Here is a 13,963-nt window from a genome sequence, read left to right as displayed (position 1 = left end):
TTCTTGGGTTTTACCATCTCCATCAGATAAGATAAACTGTTTCAGGTAGTTTTTCTTTACCTTCATCTTTCAGTCATTCCACTGTTGCCCGTTTAATTTCCCTCTTTCCCTGTCTAATACATTGAAAATATGGGCATAAAAAGCTGTAGTTATTTAGATGCATATGAGCAAGATTTACTCACCAATAATTTTCCTAGTCAACTTTTGCCTGCATGTCGCAATGTTATCAGGTTTTACCTTGCTAGCAGTGAAACTGTTTGAACTCAAGGTAGCTACGGAGTGGCAACCAGGCTAACTATGCTGCACATATGAATAACTTATCTTGAATCATACAAAAGGTTATTTAATCACATATAACATCACTGTATTGAAAATATTTAGATACCTTATCTTGTATGTCAAGACCTTTCATAATTCATTCATAATACCAATATTGTTATTTGATCACATATTACAAAACAGTTTACAATATATTAAGATTTGTCAAACCTTTTCTAGATGAGGTGAGGAAGATCGTGGATGATGATTATGATGAAATTAAACACAGCATCGCACTCACTGTGTAAACAGCCAAACCATAGTTTTTTTTCGATATATAACAGTGTCTCCTCCTATTTCAACACTAAGTTTAGCAAATCTCAAATACCGGATGTTCAATATAAAATTAAACAAGTATTTTCAATAATAATAATAATTTGTCTTACCACCGTTAACTTATCACACATTACGATACTGTAATATATTCAGATGTCTCACCTTGTCAGTCAGACCTTTTCTGGATGAAGTAAAAACCACATAACAACACCAGCAGCATCGGCCACACTTTGAAAACAGCCACACCATAGTTTCCAATGTAAAATCAGCAGTGTCTTGTCCTGTTCCGAAATAATAGATAACTGCATTTATACGGCACTAAGCTTAGTCATAGTTAAAAATGATTAAAAGTATGTAGCCTACTGACATTAATACAAATATATCAAATAGCACGTTTAGCTAAGTGATACTACAACAAAGCCTTGAGCCTTGTTGGTCAGATGGCATAGAACAGGGGTGGGCAATCTTTTTCACTTGCGGGCCACAATGGGTTCTAAAGTTTGACAGAGGGGCCGGGCCAGGACCAGATGGTTGGAGTGTTTTTGTGAACTAATATAAATGACATGGAAAAATCATTACATGAAAGGATTTGGCCTTTAAAAAGTACCAAAGCTACTCGCCTTCAGAGAAAGGCTTGCTAGCCTTTGCTATTTCGATTGCACCAAAAAACTTGCCTTGTAGTTGACTCTTGAATCGCAGTTTGTCGGTGGAAAAAATGTTGCTGTGTCTGTAAATTAGCCGCCAACCTCTGAGCCATAGCTGCCTGTTCTTGCGTTGACTGCTTGCTATCATAGTTAGCATACTTCGTAGGAACAGTTTCTCGGCATATCAGGCATACAACCTTCGATTGGACTTCAGTGATAAAGTATTTTGTAGTCCACTCAGTGTTAAACACTCGGCACTCATTGTCCACTTTTCATTTCCTTGATCCGCTCATTTTACAGAAGGGCTCATAGGGCAAAGCGAGAAAGTGAAGGAAGATCACATGCCCTTTCGAGCCCTATACACCAAACTCCCGGTCAAATTTAATTTAGCTGACGGTTTTATCCAAAGCGACTTACAATAAGTGCATTCAACCCCGAGGGAACAAACCCAGGACAAGAAGCAAGAAAGTAAAATTTCTTAAAAAATTAAGCAAAACTACAAAGTGCTATAAGTAAGTGCCATTTAAGTGCTACTAAATTGTTAGTTTAAAAAAAAAAGTAACAAAAAAAAATTGAAAAGTTCGACGGGCCGTTAACGGCCTGTCTGGCATAGAAACTACATCTCCATCTATTGGTGACATCACTATTAAAATATTTCAAGAACAATCCAACAAGTGCTGTTGATCAACACAAAAGTTTATGGATCATGGAATTCCGATGGAATTTATCTCGCAAAACTGAACTTGTTTTGTTCATTTTTTGTTTTGATTGTTTGTAATTAATACAATCAACTCTAATGATTTATTTTAATATTGAAAAATAATGAAAGTAGAAACTCAAGTCCTAATTTAGATTATTATTAAGTTTAAGGTCAGAATTAATATTGCACAGTTGAAAAGTGAACCTGACTGAAATAGCAGTTCATTATGGGTGCGTGTAGTTATACTGATTAAATAATATATTTCAAAAATCGTATTAATAATAACTTTATTTATACAGTATCTGTCATTTCAAATTTAGCCATTACAAAATGCTTCACTAGGGAAAAATGAAGAAAACCCAAGACAAACAGAATTATACAACATCATGTAAAATCAGTCAATAGATAATATAATATAAATTGTTGATAATAAGCATAAAGATTTATATTATGTTTTGTTTAGTTGGAATATAAAGATTTAATGATCTTTCAATAGAGCAGTTACAATAGCACAACACAGTTTAAAGATAAATATGTTAACAACACAAACAACAGGTATTCACTGATCGAGTGAAGTAAATACAACACTCAAGTAATCTTGATGAAAGGAGGGAAAAAGTCAGATAATAAGAGCCTTTTCAATAAAATGAGATTTGAAAATAAAAAAAAGAAAGACGCAATGTAAGTGAATGAGTAGATTGTGTTGATATGTGGTGTGATATTGTGGCAACAAGTTAAATGAAAGCTAATGTTAGATAGGCCCTTCACAGGCTTCCTTTGTAGGTCTCTCTGACTCTTGCATTCTCTGATTAACATCTACACAGACACGTATAGTTTTCACCTTACTTATCTCCTCCCCCACTTCAGAGGAAGGGGGGGGGACTGCTATCATAGGGGGCATCTTTAAAGCCCAAAGGAAGATGTTACTCTCCTGGTCAACCACCATTTTAAGAACCCCCCCCCCCAATTTAAATACACACACACACACACTCACATACAGATCATTGTTAGTCAGTGAGTTTGTTTAGTAATTTGTGTTTTTTTTAAACTTTATTATGTTCATTATAAATGTTTTCTTTCACAAATGTTCTGTCATTAATGTTGCATAAGTTAATTTTGCCAACCGTTACACTCTTAAGAACTCCATAACCTTCACTGTTCATTATATAATCTTTATTAGTAAATATTGAGATTTCTAATTGGACTAGATCTAAATGAGACTGATCTTAATCAATAAATTGGCTATCTTTTCCCTTCTTTGAAGGGTGGTGCCCCGCGAGAACTTTAACCAACTAAAGTTATGATCTAATATTACCTTTTTAAATATTAATGTTTTATATTTTACTTTGATAACCAAATTTATTGAATGCCTAAAGGCTCACCATTCGATGGTATCACTTTTTAAGCACTATTGCACAGCATAAATGGTGCCCCGTGTGAGGCAGAGTACAGTTGGCATTCATACTTATGCAATGTTAATTTGTTTTTCTTTTTTGGCAAGCGCCAGAAGTAAGTGAATTTGGAATTTTCAGTCAAGCCAAAGGTTTGAACTCAATTCCGCTATTCTGCCACAAGAGTGGACATTCAACCGTATTTATAAACAAGTGCATTGTGGTGAAATTGAATTTACTCTTTAATACTTAAATTAAATGTTTATTAATAATTAATTATTAAGAACTACCATTTTAAGTCCCCATAGTGTTATCCTAAAAGATTGCTATCGCTAATAATTCTAGTTGAATGTTCCTTTTTGAAATTTAATAATTTATTTTAACATTTGAATATCACATATTCAATGTTAACTGGTCAAGCTGCGAAATTGCCTGTAACTCTTAAATGTTTTGAATTAAGACATAGCGTGCCACCGGCCCTATGTAACAGAGCTTGTACCTGGCTGTTACTGCCTAGCATATCAGCCTAAGTTGGATAAGAGAACCTGAGAAAGAGCCACAGCATGCTTCCAGCCCTGTGCATTTATAGAACCCCCTGTTATCAATCAATCAATCAAATTTTATTTGTATAGCCCATATTCACAAATTACAATTCATCTCATAGGGCTTTAACAGGGTGTGACATCCTCTGTCCTTAACCCTCAGCAAGAGTAAGGAAAAACTACTAAAAACCCTTTTAACAGGGTAAAAATATGTAGAAACCTCAGAGAGAGCCACATGTGAGGGATCCCTCTCCCAGGACGGACAGAAGTGCAATAGATGCCACGTGCAGGAAAACATCATCAATAATCAAAGTCTCTAGCAGCATTTGATGAGGGTAGACATCCCGAAGGACAACCCCAACATGACATGCCAAGTAGTCCTGCTGCAAGCACAATCCATGCTCAGCAACCAGCAGGACCACGATCCACCATCCAGACCAGACGCCACTCCAGTCCTCAGTCACCGTCCACCGCCGCCCACCAGGACCCATCACGAGCCACCACCGCGGTCCTGGTCCACCGCCCGTGCCCAATGCCAACGCGACACAGGGTCCGCCACCAGCACCACGATCAGCCCACATGACTCAGAATCCGCCACACTGGATCCAACACCGCGACCCCCGGTGCGCGATCCACCATCTGCAATCCATGGTGCGGCCACAGAGGCCCTGGATCTGCGGGTGATAAAACAAAGGGATTCCGGGGAAGGGGGATAGGGATGGAGAAGAGGAAGGAGAAGCTGGAAAGAGAAGCTCCGTGTGTCATGTGTCATAAAATAGAACAAGTAACGTTCTGGCGCACTAATTAGCTCTAACTATAAGCTTTATCAAAAAGGAAGGTTTTGAGCCTACTTTTAAACGAAAAGATGGTGACTGCCTCCCGAACTGAAAGTGGTAGATTATTCCACAGCCGAGGGGCTTGGTGGCTAAAAGCTCTGGCTCCTACTCCACTTTTAGAGAATTTAGGGACGACAAGTAGGCTTGAATTCTGGGAGCGGAGTGCTCTAGCGGGTTTATAAGGTACTAACAGCTCTTTAAGGTAAAAAGGCGCTATATTATTAAGGGCCTTGAAGGTGAGGAGGAGAATTTTAAATTCTTTTCTAGATTTAGTTACTGCCCTGCATATCAGTTAATGTGATTAAAAGTTTGGTGAACTGTTTTACACACCATAGTATTGGTTAGACTAGTGTACGATAGAATCCACACTACAAGGTGTCTGCCATCGTAACACTAAAGCCAGCCACACAGTTTTTTGATTTATAAACTTACATCTATCCTTAAATTTCAGATCCAAACATGGACAACCCCTATGTGGGACAATTAGTTTCTTCCCTAGCACCGAGCCTGACCCCTGGCTATCCTGAATTCATCACCAAGTTGAACTTCAATGAGTGTAATAAAGAAATAGATTCTCCACTTAATGACAGGTGTGATGCACAAACACAAACAAGATTTCGCACAAAGAGGAATTCTTAAAACTTAGATTAGAAGGCGATTCTGGTTATTTCGATTCAAACTCCTTCAATAGTGTACGGTTAACTCCCTCTTCACTCCCAAAATGAGACAGAATTCCATCCGACCCGAAGTCTTTGGGAAATTAAGTCACTTTCTGATCCTCCACTGACAGGAAGAGATAACAGCTTCCTAACCACCCATCTTTCTGACTCTAAGACTGACATTGATGACATACAGTGGATATAAAAAGTCTACACACCCAAAAAGGTTTTTGTGATGCAAACAAATGAGACAAAGATAAATCCTGTCCCGACTGTTTCCACCTTTAATGCGACCTTTAACGTGAACAACTCAGTTGAAAAACAAATTGAAATCTTTTAGGGGGAGAAATAAAAAATAGAAAACTGACAATAACCTGGTTGCATAAGTGTGCACACCCTTAACCTAATACTTTGTTGAAGCACCTTTTGATTTTATTACAGCCCTCAGTCTTTTTGGGTAGGAATATATTAGCATGGCACATCTTGACTTGTCAATATTTGCCGACTTTTCTTTGCAAAAGGGCTCCAAATCTTTCATATTGCGAGGGCATCTCTTGTGCACAGCCCTCTTCAGATCACCCCACAGATGTTCAATTGGAATCAGGTCTGGGGTCTGGCTGGGCCATTCCAAAACATTAACCTTCTACTGGTGAAGCCATGTTTTTGTTGATTTGGATGTATACTTTGGGTCGTTGTCGTGCTGATAGGTGAAATTCCTCTTCATCTTCATCTTTCGAACGGAAGCCTGAAGGTTTTGTGCCAAAACTGACTGGTATTTTTTAACTGTTCATAATTTCCTCCACCTTGACTAAGGCCCCTGTTCCAGCTGAAGTAAAACATCCCCAAAGCATGATGCTGCCATCACCATGCATCACTGTGGGTATGGTGTTCTTTGGGTGATGTGCAGTATTGTTTTTGCGCCAAACATACCTTTTGGAATTATGGCCAAAAAGTTCAACCTTGGTTTTATCAGACCATAACACATTTTCCCACATGCTTTTTGGAGACTTCATGTATGATTTAAAAATTTTAGCCGGGCTTGGATGTTTTCTTGGTAAGAAAAGGCTTCTGTCTTGCCACCCTGCCCCATAGCAGAAACACATGAAGAATACGGAAGATTGTTGTCACATGTAGTTCACAGCCAGTCCTTGCCAGAAATTCCTGCAGCTCCTTTAATGTTGGCTGTCTTCACTGTATTCCATGGTATATCTAATGCCTTGGAAATTATTTTGTACCCTTTTCCTGACTGATACCTTTCAACAATGAGATCCCTCTGATGATTAGGAAGCTCTCTGCGGATCATGGCTCCTGCTGTAAGATGCAACTAAGAGAATGTCAGGAAAATCCTACTAGAACACCTGAACTTTATTTGGGATTAATCAGAGTCACTGTAAATGATGGCAGGTGTGTACTCACTACTATTTAACATGAGTTTGAATGTGATTGGTTAATTTTGAATACAGCCCCATCCCCAGTTATAAGAGGGTGTGCACACTTATTCAACCACATTATTTTATTTTTTTATTTTTAGTTTCCCCCCTAAAAGATTTCAGTTAGTTTTTTCAATCGAATTGTTCATGTCATAGGTCACATTAAAGGTGGAAAAAGTTCAAACAGGATTTATCTTTGTCTCATTTGTTTACATCACAAAAACCTTGCATTTTAACAGGGTTGTGTAGACTTTTTATATCCACTGTATGTACTTTATCTTCAAGATCACATCGTGCCTCATACACTTCTCATCCACTGATGCATGACACATTTCTCCGTGCACAACTCTCGAAAGGGGGGACTTCAACATTCAAAAATGTTTTAGCACCTCCCCCTCAACCAGAGACACCTGTAGCAGGAGATGCACAGACCTCACAGTGTCCGCGCTTTGAGCTGCTACTATTTCTAGCTAAAGATATTGAGCAATTTGATTCAAACAACTGTGATCACAACATTGATAATTACTTTAGAGAACTAGATCTCAGCTTAAGTAATTTGCCGAATGCAACAGAAAGAGAGAAGGTTAGACTTGTGTTAAAAACCAGCTCTACAGCTGTTCACAAGTTAATTCAGTCAGTTCCTTCCAGTGTTGCAAGTAAATACAGAGAGCTCAGTCAAGCACTAGTCGAGGAATTTTCTTCTACTGCTGATGAGATAACAGCCATTGTAACAGCTTCCGAAATTAAACATTCACGTCGCGAAAATCCCAACGATTATTTCAGACGTTTAAGGCATGTTTATTTTCTAGGAAAGAACGAAAAAGACCTAGAAGAAAATCCCACCTTCAAGGCCATGTTCTTACGTAACTTACATCCATGTATACGCACACATGTTATACTGATGACACAGCAAGGAAAACCTTCAATACAGCAGATCAGGAAGATGTCACAGGTGGCTTGGGAAACTGTTATCACTCTCAAGGCTACAGTTGGTGCCCCCGAGTCTGTCAGAACAAACACAAAGGTTTCAAATTTATCCGCAGCCTCAAAACTTCACCCTCACGAGTGGGGGTGACAAAAGGCAGCATGGGGACACAGAGCGTATCGGCCGTGTCCATCAACTTCCCAGAGATAGGCATTCCCACAGTAGAAGCTGCAGGAAGCCGTACTCTGACATTCTGGCCCAGACAAACTACCACTACTCAGAAGATGACGACAGCATCTCTGAGTACAGTTCAAAACAGGATTATGACCGAGCACACAGTGACAGCGCCTCAGAAGTCGCCGGCCATGGCCAAAACACAGCTAACCCCTGTACGGACAGCCAGTATTAAGTTTCGTGCAGCTAAATAGGAAAAAAAAAATTGTTAGCAACACCAGCAAACCCAAAAACCTAAATTCTGATTAAACTTATATACTACTGCCAACTTTGTAAATATGTTTGGCTCGACCACCTTTCATATCACAATAAAAAGTCCATACCACACAGGTACTACATTAGCATATTATTACAGAAACAATGATACAGTCATTTGAATTTTGAGATTTTGAAAATTATGACATCCTTCTGCAGAAAAACCTGAGAAGTTTAAAATTGTTAAGTCTAACAGATACGACTAAGTACTACATCGAGTAAGATCCAATGAGGTAACAAAACTCTTCGACATGACCTTATCATTGTACTGTTATTGTAACTCTGAATTATTTGTCTAATTCGAATCTTGCTTAGCTTATCTAGATAGTATGTACAAATGCCCAGATGTTACCGACAAAATGAACTGACAATTGACTTTTCCAGCTTTGCACATACATGTTCAAGTACGCCATCAGGAACACACGTCAGGTGCGATTCCTGACACCGCATGGGGGATGTTGGGAAATGGTCTCTTTGCAAACCACAGGCCTCCTTTGGGCCAACATGTGTGGTCAAAGCTTGAAACAAGCAAGCTGCACGTTCTGGAGTGAACTCAATCTCCCAGGATGCAGCATGTTGTCTTTGTTCTGAGAAGGTCAAGGAACTCCGTCTCCCAGGATGTAACAGGTTCCAGGGGTCTGGACATCTTCACACATAGGTGTGAAAAGTCACAATGCTCACCTCCTATTGATCACATGACCTGTGGGTCATCAGCCCAATATAAGGGGACTTCTGCCCCAAACTCTCTCTCTCTTTCTCCAATCCCTCTGAGGGCGGAAGGCTGCTCCAGCTCTTTCCATCCACACACGAGGACAGCAAGCGGCCAGCCACTTCTCCTGCATCGCTGAGGAGAGGGCCTGGTTGCTCCAGCTTTCTTCTCTTCGCAACCCAACAAACCGGAGGTCAGAGGTGCAGCTTTCCAACTCATCTTCTCAAGGAATCCACCTCGCCCTTCAAGCTCTACAACACTCCTAGCAGCGACTCAATGTCCTGTAGGTAAGATTCAACAAGCAACTGAGCTTAACCGCTCACAGAACCGCTAAGGCAGAGACATTACCAAAAGCCAGGAGACGTCACAGAACCAGAATCTGAACAACAACTTTCTCCCTTTCTAAGGACTGGTAACAATCTGGGCTTAATAATTATACATGCTAAGCAAGACTGTTTATTTGATTCTGTGTGTGTTTATAAGTTTGATATGTGATGTGATATTGTGGCAACAAGCTAAATGAAAGCTAATGTTAGATAGGCCCTTCACAGGCTTCCTTTGTAGGTCTCTCTGACTCTTGCATTCTCTGATTAACATCTACACAGACACGCATAGTTTTCACCCTACTTATCTCCTCCCCCACTTCATAGGAAGGGGGCATCTTAAAAGCCCAAAGGAAGGTGTTACTCTCCTGGTCAACCACCATTTTGAGAATCCCCCCCCTAATTTAAATACACACACACGCACGCACGCACGCACACACACACACACACACACACACACACACACACACACATACAGATCCTTGTTAGTCAGTAAGTTTGTTTAGTAATTTATATAATTTTCATTATATAATCTTTAATAGTAAATATTGAGATTTCGAATTTGACTAGATCTAAATGAGACTGATCTTGATCAATAAATTGGTGCCCCGCAAGAACTTTAACCAACTAAAGTTATGATCTAATATTACCTTTTTAAATATTAATGTTTTATTTTTAGTTTGATAACCAAATTTATTGAATTCGATGGTATCACTTTTAAGGACTATTGCGCAACAATTGTGAAACCTGAAGTTTCAGCTCGTCTGAGTCTCATACACAGAGATTATGATTTTACACCACTCCACAAGAAACTCGGGCAGCGAGAACATGAGCACCTCGTTGAAGAAGTTCAACCAGCATCGGGCCTCCACCGAAGTCTTCTGTGACCTGAACTTGCAATGATTACACTGGACACCCATCCTGACTAGACGGCTGTACATCACAAGAACAGCAAATCAGTAACTCTATACGTTACACTGTGTGTATGTGTATGGTTTCTGATGGTTTTCCATTTATCAAACGGTTTGTTATTTACCGGCATCTGAGCATATCTTAGTGGGGACTGTTCTGACCTTTAGCAGACCAACCACAAGCCCCTGAGAAGTGGGAAGAAACTTCAATGACAGCAGCACCTCTCCGACACGAGCCTTTCCAGAGTGAGAGGATAAACACTTCATAAACCTTGTATGTGATTCAAAAGACAGATTCTGCCTCTTTGTTGTTGGAATTCAATTCATTTTTTGGTTTCAGCTTCAGTTAAGGATTTGCCCTCTTCTTTCTTTCCTTTCCCCCCTTATACAAATTTTGTCTTTTAAAGTTGCAGTTAAATTAAGTTAGTTCATTGAGTTAAACAACGATAATCATCTAATGAGGGAAATTATATATACAACACATTCTCATTCTAAGTTTTGGAAATTTCTTTATGCTACGTTACTTATTAAAGTGGGAAATGTAAGAAAAACCTTTCTTCTTGACTGAAAGGTGAGAACAACTTACCCATGACATTATAAATGAGTGTGTTTGTGCAGTGTCACAGAACATGGCTGCTGTACCTTCTGGGGTCGCTGAAGATCCTCGTGCAGCTCCAGAGGGTAAGACGTTGAGCATCCCGAGATGAACCCTCACCCCTCCCAACACCGTTGATACTGTTTAACATCTACTGTTTCCTCAGGGCTTCATCTTTGTTAATCTTAACAGAAATGGATTAAAGGGAGGTTCTCAAACACAAATTCTGAATAGTTCTCAAACAACTATTTGACTGATTTACATGAAACTTTGATATGTTGTAGGTATTAGCTAGGATGCAGATGAGGGCATGAAGTGTCCTGTTTATCATTATTTTGCGGGATTTTTGCATTTTTCTTCAAGGAATGTGTAGAAGAGATTCCCCTGAATCTTCTAGCGTCACCATCAGGTTGACATTAATGTTTCAGAGTGAAATATTATTATTATTATTATTATTATTTCTTGACAAATCTAGCCACAATTTCTATTGAGTGTTTGTTGCTTCCGTCCGGCCCGGGCCGGTTTGATTTGCCAAAATGCAGATGTGAATATTTATCCCTGCTGTTTTAAATGTCTCACTATGATGTATTGTTGATGTTTTTATTGTTACAAAAGGGATATGACCATATGTGTTCACTGATGGCTGCACAGGATAATAAAATATATATTTATATTAGTGGTGCACCGATGTATCGACCGTACATCGCTAGCGGCCGATATTCGCCTCGTTTACTGACATCAGCGCATCGGCTATATAGATGACTTTCACCGATGTCATTTGTGGTAAAACCGCTGGGCACTTGCCGCGGCTGGGGGAGCAGTCGCCCCCCTCTCCGCGCCGCCGGAGGCTCGGTGTGCGGCACGCCTCAAGTTTTTTTTGGGGGAGGTCCTCATCCGCGGCGCCTCACGGCGTCACTGGTGTGCAGGCTTTCTTTATCTTGGACCATGGGGCGGTGTCCGTTGGCGGTGCGGAAGGTGGGTAGTTGGAGGAGACCTGGTACGGTGGTCGGTGGCGGCGACTCTAGACGCGTGTCGGTCCCTTCTCGTGGATCAACTCAGCTACGGCGTCCGCTGGGAGAACCCTCCGTTCGCGAGGGGGGCCCCCTCCGGCGGTTCGTCTCGGCTGGAGCCTAGCACCTGACTTGGTGCGGACCAGGGGAACCCGACTATTTAATTAAGAATTTTTATTTATTATTTTTGTGCCATTTTCCTGGCACAAAAGGGTGAATGAATAACAACTAAACCAAGTTTTCTAGAAGATCATTCTTGTCTGATTGGAATTATAGAGCCCAACAGCTTGACTCTACAAACTGCAAAAGAGTCCCTTAAAACACAATGAGGAGGAAATAGTATTTAGGATGCACAAAAAACATTTATAGACCAGCTTCATCCTCAATTGTTAATTCAAGATATGTGTATGAGGCTTCAGATTAAGAGGTGAATCGACACATCTCGTCAGGATTATATAGAAATGTCTGTTACCTGTTTAACTTTGAGCTCTCGTCTCCCTCTGCCTCGCTGGATCCGGAGGCTTGAGGCAAACAACGACTCTGCCTTTAAACCTCAGAGCTGACGTCCTCCTATTGGAGAGGGCGCACACATGCACATCATCAGTGGTGTTATTATCCACTGCAGCGCTTCCAGCTGTAATGTGACATCACAAGTCACATCTCTCCTGAGTTTGAACAAGTCTGCTCATTAATCTCTATGCACATAAACATGGTTTCCTATTTGAGGCATCTACACAGAGCGCCACCGATAAAATGTTTGATTTTAAAGAATGAACAAAACAGAAACTTTCTACATAAGAAATATAATTATTCTCTTACTTTAAGTTCTATATATTTGGGTGTGTTTGTGTTTTCTTTTGATCTATAGTTATTTATGATAATTCATTGCAGCAAATATAGATTCCAATAGTGACCTTCAGTTAAAAAAAATAAAGTCAAGGCTCTCAGGATCTCAAAGTATTTCTGCAGTTTGAGCTACTCAAAATGTGTTGATTATAGCTTTTTATTTGATATACTATTATAGTTGTGGAACTAGAACTTGGTAAAATGCAAACACAGAAATTTTGCTTGTGGTTACTGTCATTAATATACCAATCAAACATTGATGGGATTTGTTTCCCCATCATTGTTTGACTAGCATACACGTTGTAGTTATGCTTTTAAATATACCAATTAAACATTAGGATCAAATTATGATCTTTACAATTAAGAACACTTGGCTTCCTTCCAACCAAAAGGGTAACACTCAGGACAAGTGGAACTCAAACTCCTAAAAAGGCAGAAAATAGATATAAAGCCTAAAAAGATGATTTAGGTTGTCACGCTTGTAAACCTGATTGAAATGAGAGCCTGTGAATAAAGCTGTATTGATTGAAATTAAAGAATATCTGCTTCTTCATTTGTGCGTAAGAGGGTAAATGGAAAACAGATCTTGCAGGCTGTGACATTCCCTGTTGACTCAGTGGTAATAACATCCAAGCCACTGGGAGATGATTGGAGGGAACATAATACTTTCTATAAATAAAACATGTGATACAACTTTAACTCATATAATTAGAGATACCACTGCCTCATGTGCAACTATGCCCCTATCTATTTCTTATGTGTTGGGATAAAAATAAAATCCTTGGAATGACAAGAAAAGATTTAAAAATTGTTAAATTTAAATAAAATGTTAAATAAAGAAATTGGGGACATGGGCTGGTATGAATGCACAGCAACTGTTTATGGACTGTTTCAATAAATGTCCACTGAAACTCCTATCCACACCGTATTTGGCATCAGTCCCATATATAGCTTCAGCTGTGTAAGCAGGTCAGTTCCAATATAAAGGGTCCAACAAGACACAGCAGCGTTGTAGCAGACCTTCCGAAGACTCCTGCTTGAGGTAGACTCATCTTCTGTCTGTTAGACAGCATTTCAATATTTATGGACAATGTCTTTAAAATACTGATTAATCAGCAGTGGTTGTTTAACAAATGTAGGTTTAACACTATCATCATTAACTGAAAATGTGTTCTATGATTTCAACAGGATTGTGGAATATAACCGATCTTGAAAGAGAGCGGTCCAGGTAAAGGCAACCATTTTTTAATGAACATTTAACTTATTTCATGCAAAAGATTTATTCAAGTTCTCCAGTTTCTGTTCAGAGAGTTGTAAAGGTTATGGTTATTCAGATCAATATTAACTAAACACAGTTCA

This window comes from Pleuronectes platessa, chromosome 7 (assembly GCF_947347685.1).
Source record: "Pleuronectes platessa chromosome 7, fPlePla1.1, whole genome shotgun sequence".
Taxonomy (NCBI): Eukaryota; Metazoa; Chordata; class Actinopteri; order Pleuronectiformes; family Pleuronectidae; genus Pleuronectes; species Pleuronectes platessa.
The sequence above is the reverse complement of the archived record's forward strand: the minus strand, read 5'-3'. Positions refer to the sequence as shown.